Raw genomic sequence first — 17,147 nt, forward strand, 5'->3', positions numbered from 1 at the left:
CTTCCTTAGTTGTCCCAAGGACCACTGACCTATCAGCTGCCTCTGTGATCCCCTCTTCTCAGCCTTCCTTAGTTATCCCGTGAACCACTGGCCTATCAGCTGCCTCTGTGATCCCCTCTTCTCAGCCTTCCTTAGTTATCCCGTGAGCCACTGGCCTATCAGCTGCCTCTGTGATCCCCTCTTCTCAGCCTTCCTTAGTTGTCCTGTGGACCACTGACCGGGCTACTGCATTTCCTGTGTGTACTTCCCTCTTGCCAGCAATATTCTGTTAGCACTTTTCAGTTAAAAGCTAGGTAGCCAAACCCTAAGGCAGAACCCCTCAGTTAAGTTAATTACTCTTGATCTGACATGAAACAGCAGTGACTTCCACTTTAGATAGCCATTCCTCGTCCCTCCTCGTCCCTCCTCAGTCCATCATTTCTGTTCTTTCTCATCACACTCCCTGTCTAGACCCTCACACCTTTTCATTTAAATTGTCTCTGTGGGTCCCTGACCCCCTTGCTCTCTTCACTTCACCTCTGACCAAAGCACTTCTTGTACTTTCAGTATCTTTTAAAATATTGCTTCATTCTTCCAGATTCTGTGATTATCTTTTTAAAGCCAAGTCAGTCGTGTGCTTTATTCTGGAATCTGAAACCCCGAATGTCCTCACTGCTGTATTTATTCACAGGGATATCACCCCGGGACACATTTCTTTGCTCAGGACCACGCCGCCTCATTCTTCCCTCCCAGAGCATCTTCTCCTCCAGATCCTTTCCTCCCCTAAAGACTAGGGGTGCATCGTCCACCAGGACTCTGCTCCGGATGGTTGGGAAAACACTGTGCTTAAGAATTGGCATGGTGGCTTAAATCTGTAATCCCAGCTCTTGAGATGGAGGCAGGAGGGTCAGAAATTCAGGGTCAGCTTTGGCTACCAAGTGAGTGTCAGTCCAGGCTGGGCCACTTGAGACCCTGTATGAGAACAGAAACAAAACGCAGGACAAATCTGTATTCCGTACTCAGTGTCTGGAGTGGACTCACATTCTTCCCTAGCCATCTTCTTGTACTTTCAGTATCTTTTAAAATATTGCTTTCCTTCCATCTTCTTCCTTCATGGCTGGGAATCAAACTTAGGACCTTATGCATGCACACCCTACCCCCAAGTTCCAGATGAAATTGCGTTTTCTCTCCGAGCTGACATTCTTAAAGTCAAGGGCATGGTTTACATAACTGCTCAAGAAAAGAGTACTCCGTGTACTTAGGAGTATTCTGGGTTCAAAATTAATCATCTGCGCCTCATCTATTTCCCTTTTCCTTTCTCACTTGCGTTTCCCATCTGCCCTGACCTTTTGGGGTCTTGTAAGGAGAGACATAAGATCAATTTGCTTCCTTGTCACCTTTAGCCCGTAATTCAGCAAATGCTCAACAAATTCTTACAACTCTAGAATATGAGGCTCTAAAATGAAAGTATAATGTTTGATAGAGGGAGTAACAGAGACAGGAGGGAGAGGGTATCTAGAGGAAAGGTCGTCTAAGGGGCTGGTCTGCGTCTCTTTAAAAAAAAAGGTATGTGCGTGTGCATGCACGTGTGTGGGTGTGGGTATGTGTGTGTGTATGCAGGTGTGTGGGTGTGGGTATGTGTGTGTGTGGTGTATGCACGTGTGTGGGTGTGGGTATGTGTGTGTGTATGCACGTGTGTGGGTGTGGGTATGTGTGTGTGTATGCACGTGTATGGGTGTTTGGTGTGTGCCATGGTACACATGTGGGGGCAGAGGACAACTTTCAGGAGTTATTTTTCTCCTCCTACCATGTGGGACCCAGGGCTTGAACTCAGGTCCTCAGGCTTGGCAGCAAGCCCCTTTGCACACTAAGCCATGTCACATGCCACTGGCCTGCTTCAGCACTCATTCTTCCCATGTGTCTACAGATAAAACATGTCAATCAAAGCTTGGCTCAGGCTCTTCAATCTCTTTTAACACAACGGCAGTAGACCAGGCTCAGCTTCTTAGGAGTGGCTGTGCCCTGGCAGAGTAGGCTACCAGGTGTTTACTGAACACATACTAGCCATGTGATTTGCATATTTCACATGCATGTGCTCATAGACATGCACACTCAGACTGATTTGTTAGTCACTGCTTGCTCTATTCAGGTGTCCCTCTCTTTTAGATTTTATTCCTATTTGTAGCAGTGATGGGCTTGCTTTGTGTGGGGGGAGGGGGGGTACTCATTTTCTTTGTTTTTTTGCAGTGACTGACAGGGGCTACAGTTGTGGGTCACTGAGGATCTAACTTACTTAGGTTGCTAAGGAATGTTCAAAAAATGTTGCACTTCATGTATTTAAACTTACTCAACCCTGCTTGAAGCCAGAAGAAAGTAAATCAGTGAGTGAGAATTTCTCTGGTTTTCCTAGGCCCTCTTTCATGCATGCCATCTCCCAGAATAAGTATCGTGATTGCAGAGACCAAGAAATGATGGTGCTTTTTCATATTCCTGTCAGAAGGAGAACCTATGGAATAGAGTTTTGTTCAACAATACCTTGCACAATGGAATCGCTGTACTTTCTTACTGTGCCTAGGTGATTGCATAGAAGTTTAGACTTTACAGTAGAATAAAAGATCCAATAGGATCCCAGCAGAGCAGCTCGGGGAAATAGGACCTGTTAGCTAAGGGGCAAAGCCGGTCATTACGGATTGCCATGGTTTTATGAGCACATTTACCAGCATGGAAGCATAGCTTCCCCCTGCTCTCCACTCAGCAGGGCTGGGTGAGTCACTTGTGTTTCATGTTGGCCAGTCCCACCACAGGAAAATACATTTGCATAAAAGATTATATCAGTCGATGGACAACAAATTGAAGACTTACCTCTTGAAATCCCTCTTAGTGTTGCTCTGATTACATTGATGTTGCCAAGGGAATGGACTTTTAAATGAAATTTTAATAGCACTCCGACTAATTCCAACGTGTCTTTCATTGCCCTCAGCTCTTACAGTGTGATCATATCTGTTTTCACTTCCTGGTTTGCCCACGCAGCCTTTCCTGGGAAATATTTAAATAACGTGGTTAGGAGAGAAAACTGTCGCTGCCAAGTGGAGGCACGGATTTAGTTCATGGTGTTATTCTTCTTTATTTAAAATAGTTTTCAAGTGTTGCATATAAAGTAGAGGGTTTATTACAGCACTGTCATGCATGTATGCTATTACAGTTGTTCTGGTTCATTCCCCTCCCATGGTGCTTTACTCTCTGTGACACCTCCTCTTGATGGTCCTTCCTCCCCATTCGGTGATTTTTATAAAATGAAATTTCCTAATGCTTAAACTGGTAAGCCAATTGTTTAAAATCCGTGTGCATGTATGTGTGTGTGTGTGTGTGTGTGTGTGTGTGTGTGTGTGTGTGTGTGACAGAGAGAGAGAGAGAGAGAGAGAGAGAGAGAGAATGTGTATGTGTGTGTGTGAGAGAGAGAGAGAGTGAGAGTGTGTGTGTGTGTGTGTGTGTGTGTGTATGTATGTATGTGAGAGTGTGGGGGGAGACTGTGTGTGTGTGAGTGTGTGTGAGAGAGAATGTGTGTGTAAGAGTGTGGGGGGGGAGAGAGTGTGTGTGAGTGTGTGTGTGAGAGAGAGAGAGTATATGTGTATGTAAGAGTGGGGAGAGAGGGCCGGGCGGTAGTGGTGCACGCCTTTAATCCCAGCACTCGGGAGGCAGAGGCCGGCGGATCTCTGTGAGTTCGAGGCCAGCCTGGGCTACCAAGTGAGTTCCAGGAAAGGCGCAAAGCTACACAGAGAAACCCTGTCTCGGAAAACCAAAAAAAAAAAAAAAAGAGTGGGGGGAGAGACTGTGTGTGAGTGTGTGTGTGAGAGTGTGTGTGGGAAAGAGTGTGAGTGTGTGTGTGTGTGAGAGAGTGTGTGTGAGAGTGTGTGGGGGAAAGAGAGAGTGTGTATGAGTGTGTGTGTGAGAGAGTATGTGTGTATGTAAGAGTGGCGGGGGGAAGAGACAGTGTGTGTGTGTGTGTGTGTGTGTGTGAGAGAGAGAGAGAGAGTGTGTGTGTGTGTGTTTGTGTGTGTGTGTGTGTGTGTGAGTATGTGTATGTAAGAGTGTGTGTATGTAAGAGTATGTGTGTGGGAAAGAGAGTGCATGTGAGTGTATATGTGTGTGAGTATGAGTGTGTGTGTATGCAGTTCCACAGAGGTTAATGTCTGGTGTTTTCTTCATTTGCTCCCCACCTTATTTTTTGAGATAGGCTCCCTTACTGAACCTAGAACCACACTGACTGACCAAAAAACCCAAGGGCCTCCTGTGCCCACCCTCCTGTGTCCACCCTCCTGTGCCCACCCTCCTGTGCCCACCCTCCTGTGCCCACCCTCCCAGCACTGGGATGTCAGGCCACTCACAGAGGAGCCAAACTCCGATCTTTGTGCTTCCCTGGTGGGTTCTTTACTGACAGAGTCAGGCCCCAACCAGCGTTGTTTAAACAAAAAAGAAAGAAAAACTTAGTTGGCAATGAAATGAATTAGGTTACCTTGTGATAAAGTCATCCCTTCTACGGGACTGTTTGATTATTGATTAGGCACTAGTTGTGAAACAAATGAAATGTTGGCCCATAATTAGAGCAATTGTGATTTGATTTTCAGCAGATTTGATTGTGGGGTGAGGGACATAATGCCTAATTTCCAATGACTAACAGCCTGTATATTAAGGTGATGACTTGTTTATCATCCAGTTAACAGGCCGTGCTAGATCTGGCGCCCTTTTGTGTGTGTGTTTAAATGACCGTTCATGCATGTTAAAGCATTGGGTGAAATATTTGGCTATTTGTTCTAAAGTGATATTTGTACGGTAAAATATTTAATCTAAAGTATTCAGACATCTTCTAGTCTAAAGTACCACTTACCAAACTCATTTCTCTTTGAAAAAAGCCAGTTAAGACTTTCAGGAAAATCCTGCTTCCTCGTCTAGTGGTGTCATATGCCAGGCTAATCTGGATATTTGATTTTTTTTTTTTAGCATGATTTTCTCTACTTGGAATTTTAATTGTGAAGCCTGTTTATGTTTTTGCTTTTTGAGGTTATCAGATATATGTTCTAATGTGAAATTAGACTTCCTGCTCTCACTGTCAGGCTCTTACCAGTGGATGTTTCCAGATTAATATCCCTGAAATGTAATACGTTCCCTGAGATAGTTTCCCATGATTCCATTGCTCAGTGACATTTTACTGCATGTAGGATCAAGTCTAAATTCTTTTCTTCTTGTGAAAATCTTTGTTAATTCCCAAAGTTATCTCTGTTCCCCTAAACAATAATTACTCAGATATCTGTTAGGCTTGGGGCCTGGATTTCATTCTGAAAATTTATTATCTTGACATTTGAGACTTTATTTAATATTTGACCTTAATCTCTTTTCCATTATCTTTATCACGTCTGTCTGAAGAATTCCAGTGCACCCTACCTGTTAACCCCTGAGCTCCCCTTGAGTTTCTATTCTGACTTTGTTTGGGTGGTTCATGGTGCACCCCCAGCCCTTCATGGTGTGCCCCCAAGTCCTTCATGGTGTGCCCCAGTCCTTCATGGTGTGCCCCAGTCCTTCATGGTGTTCCCCAGTCCTTCATGGTGTGCCCCAGTCCTTCATGGTGTGCCCCCAGGCCTTTGTGGAGTACCCCCAGTCCTTCATGGTATACCCCAGTCCTTCATGGTGTATCCCAGTCCTTCATGGTGTGCCCCCAGTCCTTCATGGTGTACCCAGTCCTTCATGGTGTGCCCCCAGTCCTTCATGGTGTACCCAGTCCTTCATGGTGTACCCCAGTCCTTCATGGTATACCCCCAGTCTTTCCTGGTGTGCCCTGATTATGAGTCCCCCCCTTCTCCGTTCCTTATCCCTTCATCCCCAACTGTACAGCTCTGTGGACCTTACAGTGATCGTTACCCCCTTACTTGAGGGACTGAAGACATTTGTGTGCCAATTTCTTCACTTTCTTATATTTATGTCTTCTTTCACCAAAGCACAAACTCCTGAGGGCCAAGTCTGAGCTTAGGCTCCCCCATCCCCTTCATCACCTGGAACAAGACTCTCACACAGTGCCAGAGTCCATGCAAGATGTGACATTCTTTCAGTTTCTCTTGGTGGCCATTTTTGGGACATGACGCAAGTTGGTGGCCGATGTGACTCTCATTTCTACCTGCCTGTCTCTCAGCCAGCAGTGACTGTGGTGGCATTTCCTGAATGGCTAATGCTCCACAATAAAAGCAGATGGTGCTATCAAATATAAATAGGAAAGTATTTCTTGCGGGGGATGCGGGGGAGAAAACATTCACTTTCTCAGCACAGCCTTTCCACCTTTTGACTTTGGCTGCTAAGAAAGTGCCATCTTAGCAGAGATTCAGCTGCTATATACAGAGGAGAAACTCCAGCAGAAGACCCTGGGAGTGTAGCTAGAGTTTTCCTGCCTGGCCCACAGTCGGGACAAAACTCTCTCACCTGCCAGTCCCACAGCTGCTCAGACCCAACCAAGTAAACACAGAGACTTATATTGCTTACAAACTGTATGGCCGTGGCAGGCTTCTTGCTCACTGTTCTTACAGCTTAAATTAATCCATTTCCATTAATCTATACCTTGCCACATGGCTCGTGGCTTACCGGCATCTTCACATGCTGTTTGTCATCATGGCAGCTGGCAGTGTCTCTCTGACTCAGCCTTCCACTTCCCAGCTTTATTCTCCTCCTTGTCCTGCCTACACTTCCTGCCTAGCCAATGGCCAATCAGTGTTTTATTTATTGACTAATTAGCAACACATTTGCCATACAGAACATCCCACAGCATGGGAGTCTAGCTGAATGTGCCACTCTGCCATGAGAAAGCCCCACCCTCATTTAAAAGTCATGTGTTAAACTTCCAAATGCAGAATGTGACATCTGCCTCATGGAAAACCTTCAAAGCTAAAATCCCTAGAGAGAGCATGGCTTCTTCCCTGGTGAAGCCTGAGGGTCCTGAGGAGCTCTGGAGCAGAAAGCAGGCCTGTGCAGAAGGATGACTGTCTCCGGCTTTGCAGCTGGACCGTCTGATTCCAAGTCTTGCGTGGATTTAGGAGAAGCTTCCATGTGCTCCCACATGCCCCATAGTCTTTCTGATGGCACTGAGCACCTGCCTACCCACCCCTCTCCCCTGTTGATGGGAGGTTCAGCGTGTCTTCAGTCTCCACAGGAAGGGACCTTTGCATGTCACGTGGAATTTGGTAAATTGAAGGTGAGATGATGGACAGATAAGTTGTGGTTTCTGTTCAGGTCAGGAGGTCTAATTTTAACCCTTTTATCTGTGCATTAATATGCAATAGCTGCTTCTGCATGATAAGCCTGGGATACATTAATCAGCATAATATATACTGACCAGACCTCAGAGCTTATCCATAGTGGGAGGAAAAATCCCTTAATGGAGTGACTACTTATAGGATAATAGAGACTATGAAAGGAAGGGACCGAGAGCTACAAGAGCCTGTGATGATGGAACTGGTCAAGGTGTCAAAGAGGAAGAAGTCCTGGGGAATACCTTTGTAAGTCATTGACTCGGAGCGCGCGGACTTAATTGACAGCTTTGTTTGATCCCTGAAGGTGACTTTGACCTTCCAAGAGAACTTTTTGGCACTGCTTTGAGAGGCAGCCATTTTGAACAATAATAACCCTCCTGGGAGGCTTCCTATGCAGCCTGTGCTATGTGTGATACAGTAAACAATATGCGTTTGGTCTTGGACCCAGTTTCTCTCTCTCTCTCTCTCTCTCTCTCTCTCTCACACACACACACACACACACACACACACACACACACACACACACACACGCAGCCCCAGTACTTTGCCTGCTCCTGGGCTGTATTCTCTTTAATGAAGTGATACTAGTAATTGAATTGTCCTGAGTTCTGGGAACCACATTACAGAATTACTGAACTTGAGAAGGGGTCAGACAAGGCAGCCATGCACCTGAGTAGCGGGGACAGTGGCAGAAGCATGGACAGAAGCAGAGCCCTATATCTGTGGAAGGAGATGTTGACCGGGAGGGCCGTGTAGACTAGGGCTGGATTGTTGCAGCTGATAGAGAAAGGGTGTGTCATGTTTACCCGGAATGTCCTCCAGACATTTTCAGTGTGCCAGCAGAGGAGTTAAGGGCAACAGGTTTGGGCCCCTAGATGCCCCACTCACCGGATAGGAAACATGAGGCACTGATTCAACCCCAAGAGGAAAGTGGACATTGAATCGGAAGCATGGGTTACCTAACAGCCTGCCCTTTCCGAAGGGACTTACCTGTTTCTCTCTTGCGGCTCTTGCCCAATGCTTCACTTCCCACATTCTTCCCGGGAGAAGACGAGCTGATGAAATCAGTGTGTGTCGTGAAAGGTCTTGTCTGGATTCAGGAGGTGGCAAGCTGAACCGCCAGCTGGGTGTTGTTCATTCTCGCCTCTGCAGCCTACCCACTTCGCCATCTATTGATACTGTCCACCCACCATTACAAGGTAGATCTAACAAAGAACGTTCTGTTTGGGCTCCTATTTTACCACACGGCATTTTTTTCTCCTCTGCCTGGAATCTTGACCCGCCCCTGCCCCAGGGTCTTTTTCAAAGGCTCCCGTAGGCTTTGTAGGAGGGCTTAAGTGATACAGAGCGACAGTAGCAACATTTGTTGTTTTGTTTCCTGGGAACCAAACCGTGTAAACAAAGCTGAGGACTGCCTTGTGTTGCTTCCATCCATTGTTCCAGGCCATCTTCTCCTTACAGTCACCAGCCAGAGCTGGCTTGTCACCGGGAGATCCTTTTACATCTGCCGCTGGAGTGATTTCAGAGATATCTTACCTGTGGTATCAGCTCTGAGGCCAGTGAGACAGTAGTGAAAGCTGAGAAGACAGAGGCCCAGAGTGGGGCCTGTGCAGATGGCGGTGGAGGCGGGCCTGGGGTGTGCTCCAGTGCACATGTTCCACACTGCGGAATGGGAAGCTAGCCTCTAGTGGGGAAGCGAGCGTGCAGAGGAAGACCAACAGAGTCAATACTTGGCCCCTAGGACTTGGAGATTAAAAATATGGAAATTTATAAATAAAAACTGAGCAGTCTGCTTTTGCCTTTAGCGGCTCCAAAATGTGGACCAGGCAGGAGTGTGTGACCTTCCTGTGTTACCCAGAAATGGCTGTATAGCAGTGACCCCGTGAGGGGGGGGGGGGGGGGACTTGTGAAGGGAGCCCTGTTCTTGTAGACTCTGGAAACAGGCAGGCTTTAAATATTCTGGTTCTACCCCTCACACCTTTGGTCCAAAGTGTATCACAGTGTATATCCAGGCCATGATGAAGCATGAGACAGCCATAACCTAACTGATGACAAGGTCTGAGTGGCCCAGAGGACCTATTCGGGCTCTTCTTGAATGATCCAAAGTCACTGTGATCAGAGAGTACATAATGCCTAGGAAGTCGATCCCACCAGCTTGTAAAGTGTGAGCTGCAAAGTTAAAGGGGTGTCTGGTTGCCTTGTTGCAGTCCCCTGACGCTGACTCTCAGTGTGGCACATTAGAAGTCCTGTATTGACATGGGCGTGGCCATTCAGGACCCCAAGCGGGGCTGGAGAGACGGCTCAGCGGTTAAGAGCACCGGCTGCTCTTTCAGAGGACCCAGGTTCAATTCCAAGCTCCCACCTGGTGGCTCACAACCGTCTGTAACTCCACTTCTGGGGGATCTGACGCTCTCATTAGACCTCCACAGGCACTAGCCACCCACGTGGTGCACAGGCATACATGTAAGCAAAATACCCACATACTAAAAAAAAGGAAGAAGTCTTAAATGTCTTCTAGATAAATTGTAGAATCACCCATCTTGCTTATGCAAATTCATCTCACTAAAGGTTATGAATAAAGTGATGATTGAAAATTCAGGGTTTATTATAGAATGGTGTGTATAAAGCAAGTTTGGTGGACTTAACGTCATATTTCCATGTGTTGTTGTGATGTTTTTTGGAACATTGAGGCTGACTGTATTTGATTTATGTAATCCTTTTGGGTTTGCTGCAATAAGAATGGTTTTCTTATTCCGCATGACTCTTTCTGGTTAAAAACATACAAAAGGTAAGACTTCCTTTAGCCATTTGCAAGTGTAAAATTCAGTGACACTAAGCATGCCACCTTTGTGTGGAGATGTGTACATTTATATGTGCATGTTGGAGGTCAGAGGCCAATGCTGGGTGTCTTCTTCCATCAGATTCTTATTTTTTGAGATAAGGGGTTATAATTGAACTTAGAGCTTAGCAATCAGCTAGCCTGGCTGGCCATCAAGTCCTGGGCAGCCCCCTGTCTCTGCTGCCTGGCACTGGATTATAGGTGTGTGCTAGGAATCTGAACTTGGGGTGCTCATCCATGCATTTTACCAACTGAGCCATCCCCCCAGACCCTGGTGATAGTGCTGTTGGTTTGGGTTTTTTTTCCTTGATGATTTTTAATACACCCCTTTACCTGGGTGACCCTGGCTGAGTCTGGCTTTGTCAGCGTCAAGAATTTTGGCTGTTAAGATGGACATGAAATGACTTGGACCAGTTAAGTCTTTAAACGTTACAGCACTTTTCATTGTTTTTGTTTTTGTTTCATAACATCTCGTCTCCCCTGGTCCATGTAATAAAATAGTTGAGAAAAGGTATATTTATAGTTCACACGCTTTTGGATGACTAGGGTCAATATTGCAAGTCTGTCTTTGGAGTCTCTAACTTAGCTGGAAAAGCTGACTCCCCAGTGCCAAGGCAGATCTGTTTGCAGGACAGTACACAAAGCCAACCTTTTAAAAGACTGGTTTGTTATAAAGCTACTATTGTGTTTTAATAAACTACTACGCTGCGTGTTGCTCTGTGTCTGTTCCCGTGCTAAGCATTTGAGTGATGGTTGCCTTGCTTAACTGTTCATACAGTTCCATTAGGTAAAGGGCCGTCTCTCTGTCTTATAAACAGGATCAGACACTTAGCTTACTAGAGACCCAGCCAATGGAAATGGATGTGAGAACGCCACCTCCACCTTTCCGCCACCTCCCATCCAGCTGCCCCAGATGCCCTGCAGCAGGCATTGCTCCTTCATCAAGCCATTCAGGAAGAAAGTCTGTATCTAAACGCATGGTATGACGTTATCTTAACTGCATCTTAATAGACATACCAGGAAGCAAAGCCATGTGTATATTGCCATTTAAATGACAGTGAAAGGAGGGTTTCTCCTGCCTTGTCGTTATTAGAGTAGCGAGTAGGTGTTTCTCCGTATGAGGTTGTGTAAGCAGGATGGGTCCTTGCTCTGGCAATCTGTCGTGTCAGTCTTCATTACTTAATAGACAGGCAGGATGGACGAAGAAGCTACTGCCTGTTTTGTTTCACTGGAGGAAATACTGAGCCATGGGCCAGGAAGAACCATGTATGTTTCATTTGTGAAGCCTATCTCTTTTTTTTGTTGTTGTTGTTAACAATAAAAAACATGATGTCACTTTGCTTCCTTCTGGGGCATTTCCTCTGGGGTGTGGACACCAGAAAATGCTTCCCCAACATATGAAGGATTGTTGAGCTAAAAACAAAGGCAATTCAGTTCCCTGGCTTCCCTCTCTTTGGTTAAAGCAAGACAGACTTACAGAGGTGAGAGGTGCCCTGCTCACCTTCCCACCGCGTTAACAAAGGTTAACCACTGAAGACAGTGCTGGACCTTCTCATCCTGGAGTGGGAACGGGGGAAATTATATGAGCAAGCAGTACTAACACAGGGGTAGACAGGTGGGACACTGATCCTTACTCAACATAAGGGTGATTGTTAACTGGTCCATGTAATCAGAGTTTTACATATGTGAGAACTTTCAGAATGAGACCAGAGACCCAATAAAAACTGTCAGAACAGACAGCTGGGTAGAATTATGACTAAATAAAATCAACATGTGAACCTCTGAACTTTACTGAGTGAGGGCAGCTCAGTAAAACCTGTGATTTTCAATCTCAATGTAGCATTCCTTCCTCCCAGCCATGGCACAGAAGCCCTGCAGAGAAGGTGATCATCAGGGGGATTTGAGTTTCTATCATCCACCTTGGTGAGGGAGGGGAGGAAGAACCCTGGTCTCTATGATCCACCTTGGTGGGAAGGGGAGGGGAGGAAGAACCCTGGTCTCTATGATCCACCTTGGTGGGGAGGGCAGGAAGAACTCTGGTCTCTCTGAATCTCTTTGGAAGGGAAAAAGGAGACAAGAAACAGAAGGAGGGAGAGGGTCAGCAGTGCCTTGCCTCTCCATCCACAGGGACATTGCCTTTTTCTCAGTTTGATGCTGTGTTGGTAAATGTAAGGCCAGTTGCATGTCTCTAATCATGCCATCTAATTATTGAATGCAATATCTGTGACATTTCATCAATTTAAAAATAGTGGAAGTCTATACCTTTTCTTCCATATGTGCTGTGCCTTAAACTCAGGGTTTTACTAAGCATGTGGTGTGTCAAGCTACATCATTGTCCATGTCTGTGCACATTTTAAATTAAAAAAAAAACATTTCTTAAAGTTTTATCTCTGCTGGAAACTAGTTTATTGAATTTTCATGTGAGGTAGTTATTATATATTTAATAATTATGTTATGAATGATATTATACACCATACAATGATTATTTTGTCATCACATAAAACTACTTAATTTCATCCTTATCACTACTTTGTGTGCATGTATATATACATATTTATTTTGTGTGCATTTGTGTGCAGGTGCTTGTGCTTGTAAGTGTGCATGCATGTGAAGGCCAGAAGTCAGTGCTAGGTATCTCCTTAATCACTCTGTAATATATATGGACAAGCATTTATATGCTCTTTACTCATTATAAGGGTGATGATAGATAGATTAGATAAATAGATAAGTAGATAGATGATAGGTAGGTAGGTAGATAGATAGATAGATAGATAGATAGATAGATAGATAGATAGGGTCTCACTGTATAACCTTGGCTGGCCTTAAACTCATGGAGATCTACCTGTCTTTGCTTTCCTAATGCTGGAATTAGAGGCATGTGATACCATGCCCATCTCCATCTTATTTTGTATTCTTCTATTTATTTTACATCTTGGCCATAGCCTTTCTTCCTATCCTCCTCTCCCAGTCCCTCTCCTCCGTTCGCCCAACCCCCCCACTTCTGTCTCAAAGGCAGCTGCTAGTTTTAAACATTTTACATTGGATTTTTTTTTGTATATTGTATACAGTTTTGTATTGGACTCACCAAAATGGGATAAATAATGAAATTTTTTTGTCTGAATTTGTCAAATGTTAATGAACTGGACATTGTTACTCTAATTCTTGACTGTATATATTGTATATACTTATTGTACTTATTGTATATAGTTTTTTCTTACATTAGTTATAACCTTTTATTATTTTAGACAAAAAAGGAAAAATGTGGTGATATATTGTGTCCCCCAATATATTGTGCATCCCAATAAACTTATCTGGGGGCCAGAGAACAGAACAGCCACTTTATTAAACAAAGAGGTTAAGCAGTGGTAGCACACACCTTTAATTCTAGCATTCGGGAGGCAGAGATCCATTGGGATCTCTTTCGAGTTCAAGGCCACACGGGGAAACAGAGCCAGGCGGTGACACACACCTTTAATCCCAGCATTTGAGATCTCATGTTCTTGCTTGGTAAAGATACACGCCTTTAATCCCAGGAAGTGATGGCAGGAAGCAGAAAGGCGTGAGGACCAGGAACTAGAGGCTTTTAAGCTTTTAGGCTTTTAGCAGCAGTATAGCTGAGATCCATTCAGGTGAGGACTCGGAAGCTTTCAGTCTGAGGATTCGTGGAAACAGGATCAGCTGAGGAGTTGTTGAGGTGAGGTTGGCTGTGGCTCGTTCTGTTTCTCTGATCTTTCAGCATTCACCCCAATATCTGGCTCCAAGTTTTTATTAATAAGACCATTTAGCAATTCGTGTTACATGTGTAAGGCGACCCAGTATGAGAAGTAGGGTCCCAAAAGCCAATAATAGAGTCAGAGACAGCCCCTGTTTTCACTGTTAGGAGTCTCACAAGAGGACCACGCTACACAACTGTAACATATATGCAGAGTGCCTAGGTCAGTCCCATGCAGGCTCCCTGATTGTCAGTTCAGTCTCTGTGAGCCCCTGTGGGTAACACGAATCTTAAATGGCCTTATTAATAAAAAAAAACTCGGTGTCAGCTATTGGGGTAAATTCTGAAAGATCAGAGAAGCAAAACAAGCCACAGCTAACCTCACCTCGCCAATTCCTCAGCTGCTCTTGTTTCCTCAAACTGGAAGCCTCTGAGTCCTCATCCAAATGGATCTCAGCTGAACTGCTGCTAAAAGCCTAAAATCTTAAAAGCCTCTAGTTCCTGGTCCTCATGCCTTTCAGCTTCCTGCCATCACTTCCTGGGATTAAAGGCATGTGTCTTTCCTAAGCAAGAACATGAGATCTCAAATGCTGGGGTTAAAAGTGTGTGCTACCGCTGCCTAACCTCTCTGTTTAATATAGTGGCTGTTCTGTTCTCTGACCCCCAAATAAGTTTATTGGGGTGCACAATATATCAGCTACACCTGTGAGCCCAGGTTAGTGGATTGTGTGAGCCTTCCTGTGGTGTCCTTGACCCCTCTGGCTCCTACACTCCTTGTTCCTCCTCTGTAAGATTCCCAATCTCCATGTCTAAGTTTGCCTGTGGGTCTCTGCATCCATCTCCATCAGTTGCGAGATGATACTTCTTTGATGACAATTGGGCCAGGCACCAATCTGGAGACATCCAGTTCAGGTTACTTATCCACTGTTGCTTGGAGTCTAAGCTAGGGCCCTACTTAAAGATTCATGGGTGTTTGTTTCCCTTGCACCAGGTTTCTGCCCAAACCGAAATGCTGCCCCCCTCCCCAGCAGTCCTCCTCAGCACTCTCTCCCTCCGTGCCCCCCCAACCTGATTGCTCATGTTTCCATCCCTACCTGTCCTCAGTTCACTCACGAAATCTCCTCTATCTCCCCTCACCAGGGAAATCTGGGTAGTAAAGGATCTCTTGTTTTTCTCAAAAAGGCTTGTAGATTTCAGAGAAAGAGAGAAGAGAGGCGAGACAGAGAGGCCACCTTCTATGTGGAACTCTCACACAGCGCTTTTGGAGAGGCTGTGCAGTAGATGTCCTCAGAGCCAATGTGAATTCCCGGTTTGCTTTTGAACTTGACTGAACAAGTTTCTGAGTTTCTCTCATCTTTACTCTGGTTGTTTGAATGAGAAATGTCCTCTCTGGTCTCAAGCATTTGGACACTTGGCCCCCAGTAGGTGGTGCTGTCAGAGGAAGTTCAGGAGGTGCAGCCTTGCTAGAGAGTTTGTCACTGGGGTTGGCTTTCAGAGCTTAAGGCCTCAACTACATGGAGTTTACTCTGCTTCCTGCTTGCCTTAAGGCATGTGAGCTTTTGGAGTCGGACTCTGACTTATCTGATGCTTCTGTGCTTCCCTGCTGCCGTGGAGTCTTAACCATACCATCTAGAACCGTAAGCCCAAATAAACTCATTCTTCCTTAAGTTGCCTCTGTCGTGGAATTTTATCATAGGAATGGAAAAGTGACTAACTTATTCAGCGTTATTACCCGTGGAGTCAAGACGTCATTCTTGACCAAGTATACACTAAATGGTTACCTTGCTAACCCTGGCAGCCCTCTCCACTCCGTGGGTAATTGTTGAGACTGTTGTATGTTAGACCTTGTCCTGCACCCTGAACTCTTAGTTCTAACAGCTCAAAGGCTGAGGCAATTAAGCACATCACCAGGTATCTGTGATGTAGTTTAACAGTAATGCAATATCAGATTCCTAAAGGTAAGAAGCATGAAGTGTGGTATGACTACTGATTTGGGGAAGTTGGGTATTGGTGCTCATTATAAATATCTTGTGGGCTGGAAATAATAGCCCAGTTGGCAGCATCCATGACACCCTGAGTCCTTAGCACCACCACCTCAGCATCAGGTAAGATGATATACACCTTTAATCCTAACCCTCAGAGGTGGAGACAGGGAGATCAGGTGTCCAAGGTCAGCCTTGGCTATGTATTGAGGTTGAGGCCATTGTGGACTATATGAGACCCTGTCTCAAAACCAAAAAGAAGTATGTGACTTTTATGTTTTGTAGTCATTTATCCATAGGTGAACATTGAACCTTTGCCTTATTACCTTAAACTCCATGCTAAGGCTTATTGCAATTTATGACGTCTGATGATTGGTATTGTTTCCAGAGTATATTGTAGCAGAGACAGCCTTCCTCGCAGTAATCACTCGGGAAGTGATTTGCTCTAAGAGACTAAAATTATCCTGAGGACATGCAGTGTTGTCAGCTTTGTCTTAGCTCATAGAGTTGTGAAATTACACTGTTTAGGAGCAAATAGTGTTTGGCAGGCCCTGAAATAGCAAGCGAAGTTCCTGGCCCCCCAGAATGTATGGTCTTGGAGGAAGAAGACAGGCTAAGAATTAAGCACAGCTTAGCGTGACAGACAATATTCTGACTTGGATAATAACATGCTCTCATTTCATCTCAGCGTTTTCCTTCTTGTATCATAAGGCCAACTCATGCAAAAGAATAATTATGAAATCCCAATTTGTAAGATGTTAAGGTCGTTTAGGAATGCCGTGGCACTCATCCTGTGGCCCGTCATTGATTCAGAATGACATGCAGTCAGTAAAACGCAGCGGTTACGCTGAGTTTGACAGCAGCTCTGCTCTCAGATTTGTGAGTTGTCACGTTTAGCGGGTAGTTGGCCAGTATGCTTCCTGGAGGGTCGACTCTGCCTCTGTTGACTGCGCCTGCTGTGGGTGATGCAAATGCCCTCGGCTCTGTCAAGGCCTACCCTTTCCTTTCTCCCCTGACATACTGTATGTGTGGCCTGCCTCTGCTCACGTGTCCTTCTGAGAGCCAAGCCGTCTACATACCCTGGGAATCTAACTGGGTAATGAAATCCATTGTGGTCTGGTGTCATGCAGTCACAGATGACGCTCTACATACTCTCATGCAGTCAGACCAGACATGGGGCCCCACGAGGTTGTCTAAGCACTTATCACTAGGGTAGACTAACTTCAGACCATTCTCCATTTCTTCACATTTAAAAAAAAGTATTTTATCATCTTGTATGTCTGAGTGTTTTGCCTGCATTTTTGTCTGTACACCACATGTGAGCAGAGGCCAAAAGAGGGCATCGG

The 17,147-nt window shown here is 45.3% G+C and overlaps 1 protein-coding gene across 8 annotated transcripts in view; it reads left to right on the top strand.

The window, feature by feature from the left end:
- Positions 1 to 17,147, top strand: part of Lrrc8b (leucine rich repeat containing 8 VRAC subunit B) — a 71,023-nt gene that overhangs the window by 26,055 nt on the left and 27,821 nt on the right. Inside the window, exon 4 of one of the 8 annotated variants that reach the window (XM_052735610.1) lies at positions 10,926 to 11,087. The exons of the other annotated variants lie outside the window; for them this stretch is intronic. The gene's annotated coding sequence lies outside the window, so the exon portion shown is untranslated. The remainder of the gene's footprint in view (positions 1 to 10,925; positions 11,088 to 17,147) is intronic. 8 annotated transcript variants of the gene reach the window in all.

This window comes from Peromyscus californicus, unplaced genomic scaffold, assembly GCF_007827085.1.
Source record: "Peromyscus californicus insignis strain IS unplaced genomic scaffold, ASM782708v3 Scaffold_13__1_contigs__length_99412109, whole genome shotgun sequence".
NCBI lineage: Eukaryota > Metazoa > Chordata > Mammalia > Rodentia > Cricetidae > Peromyscus > Peromyscus californicus.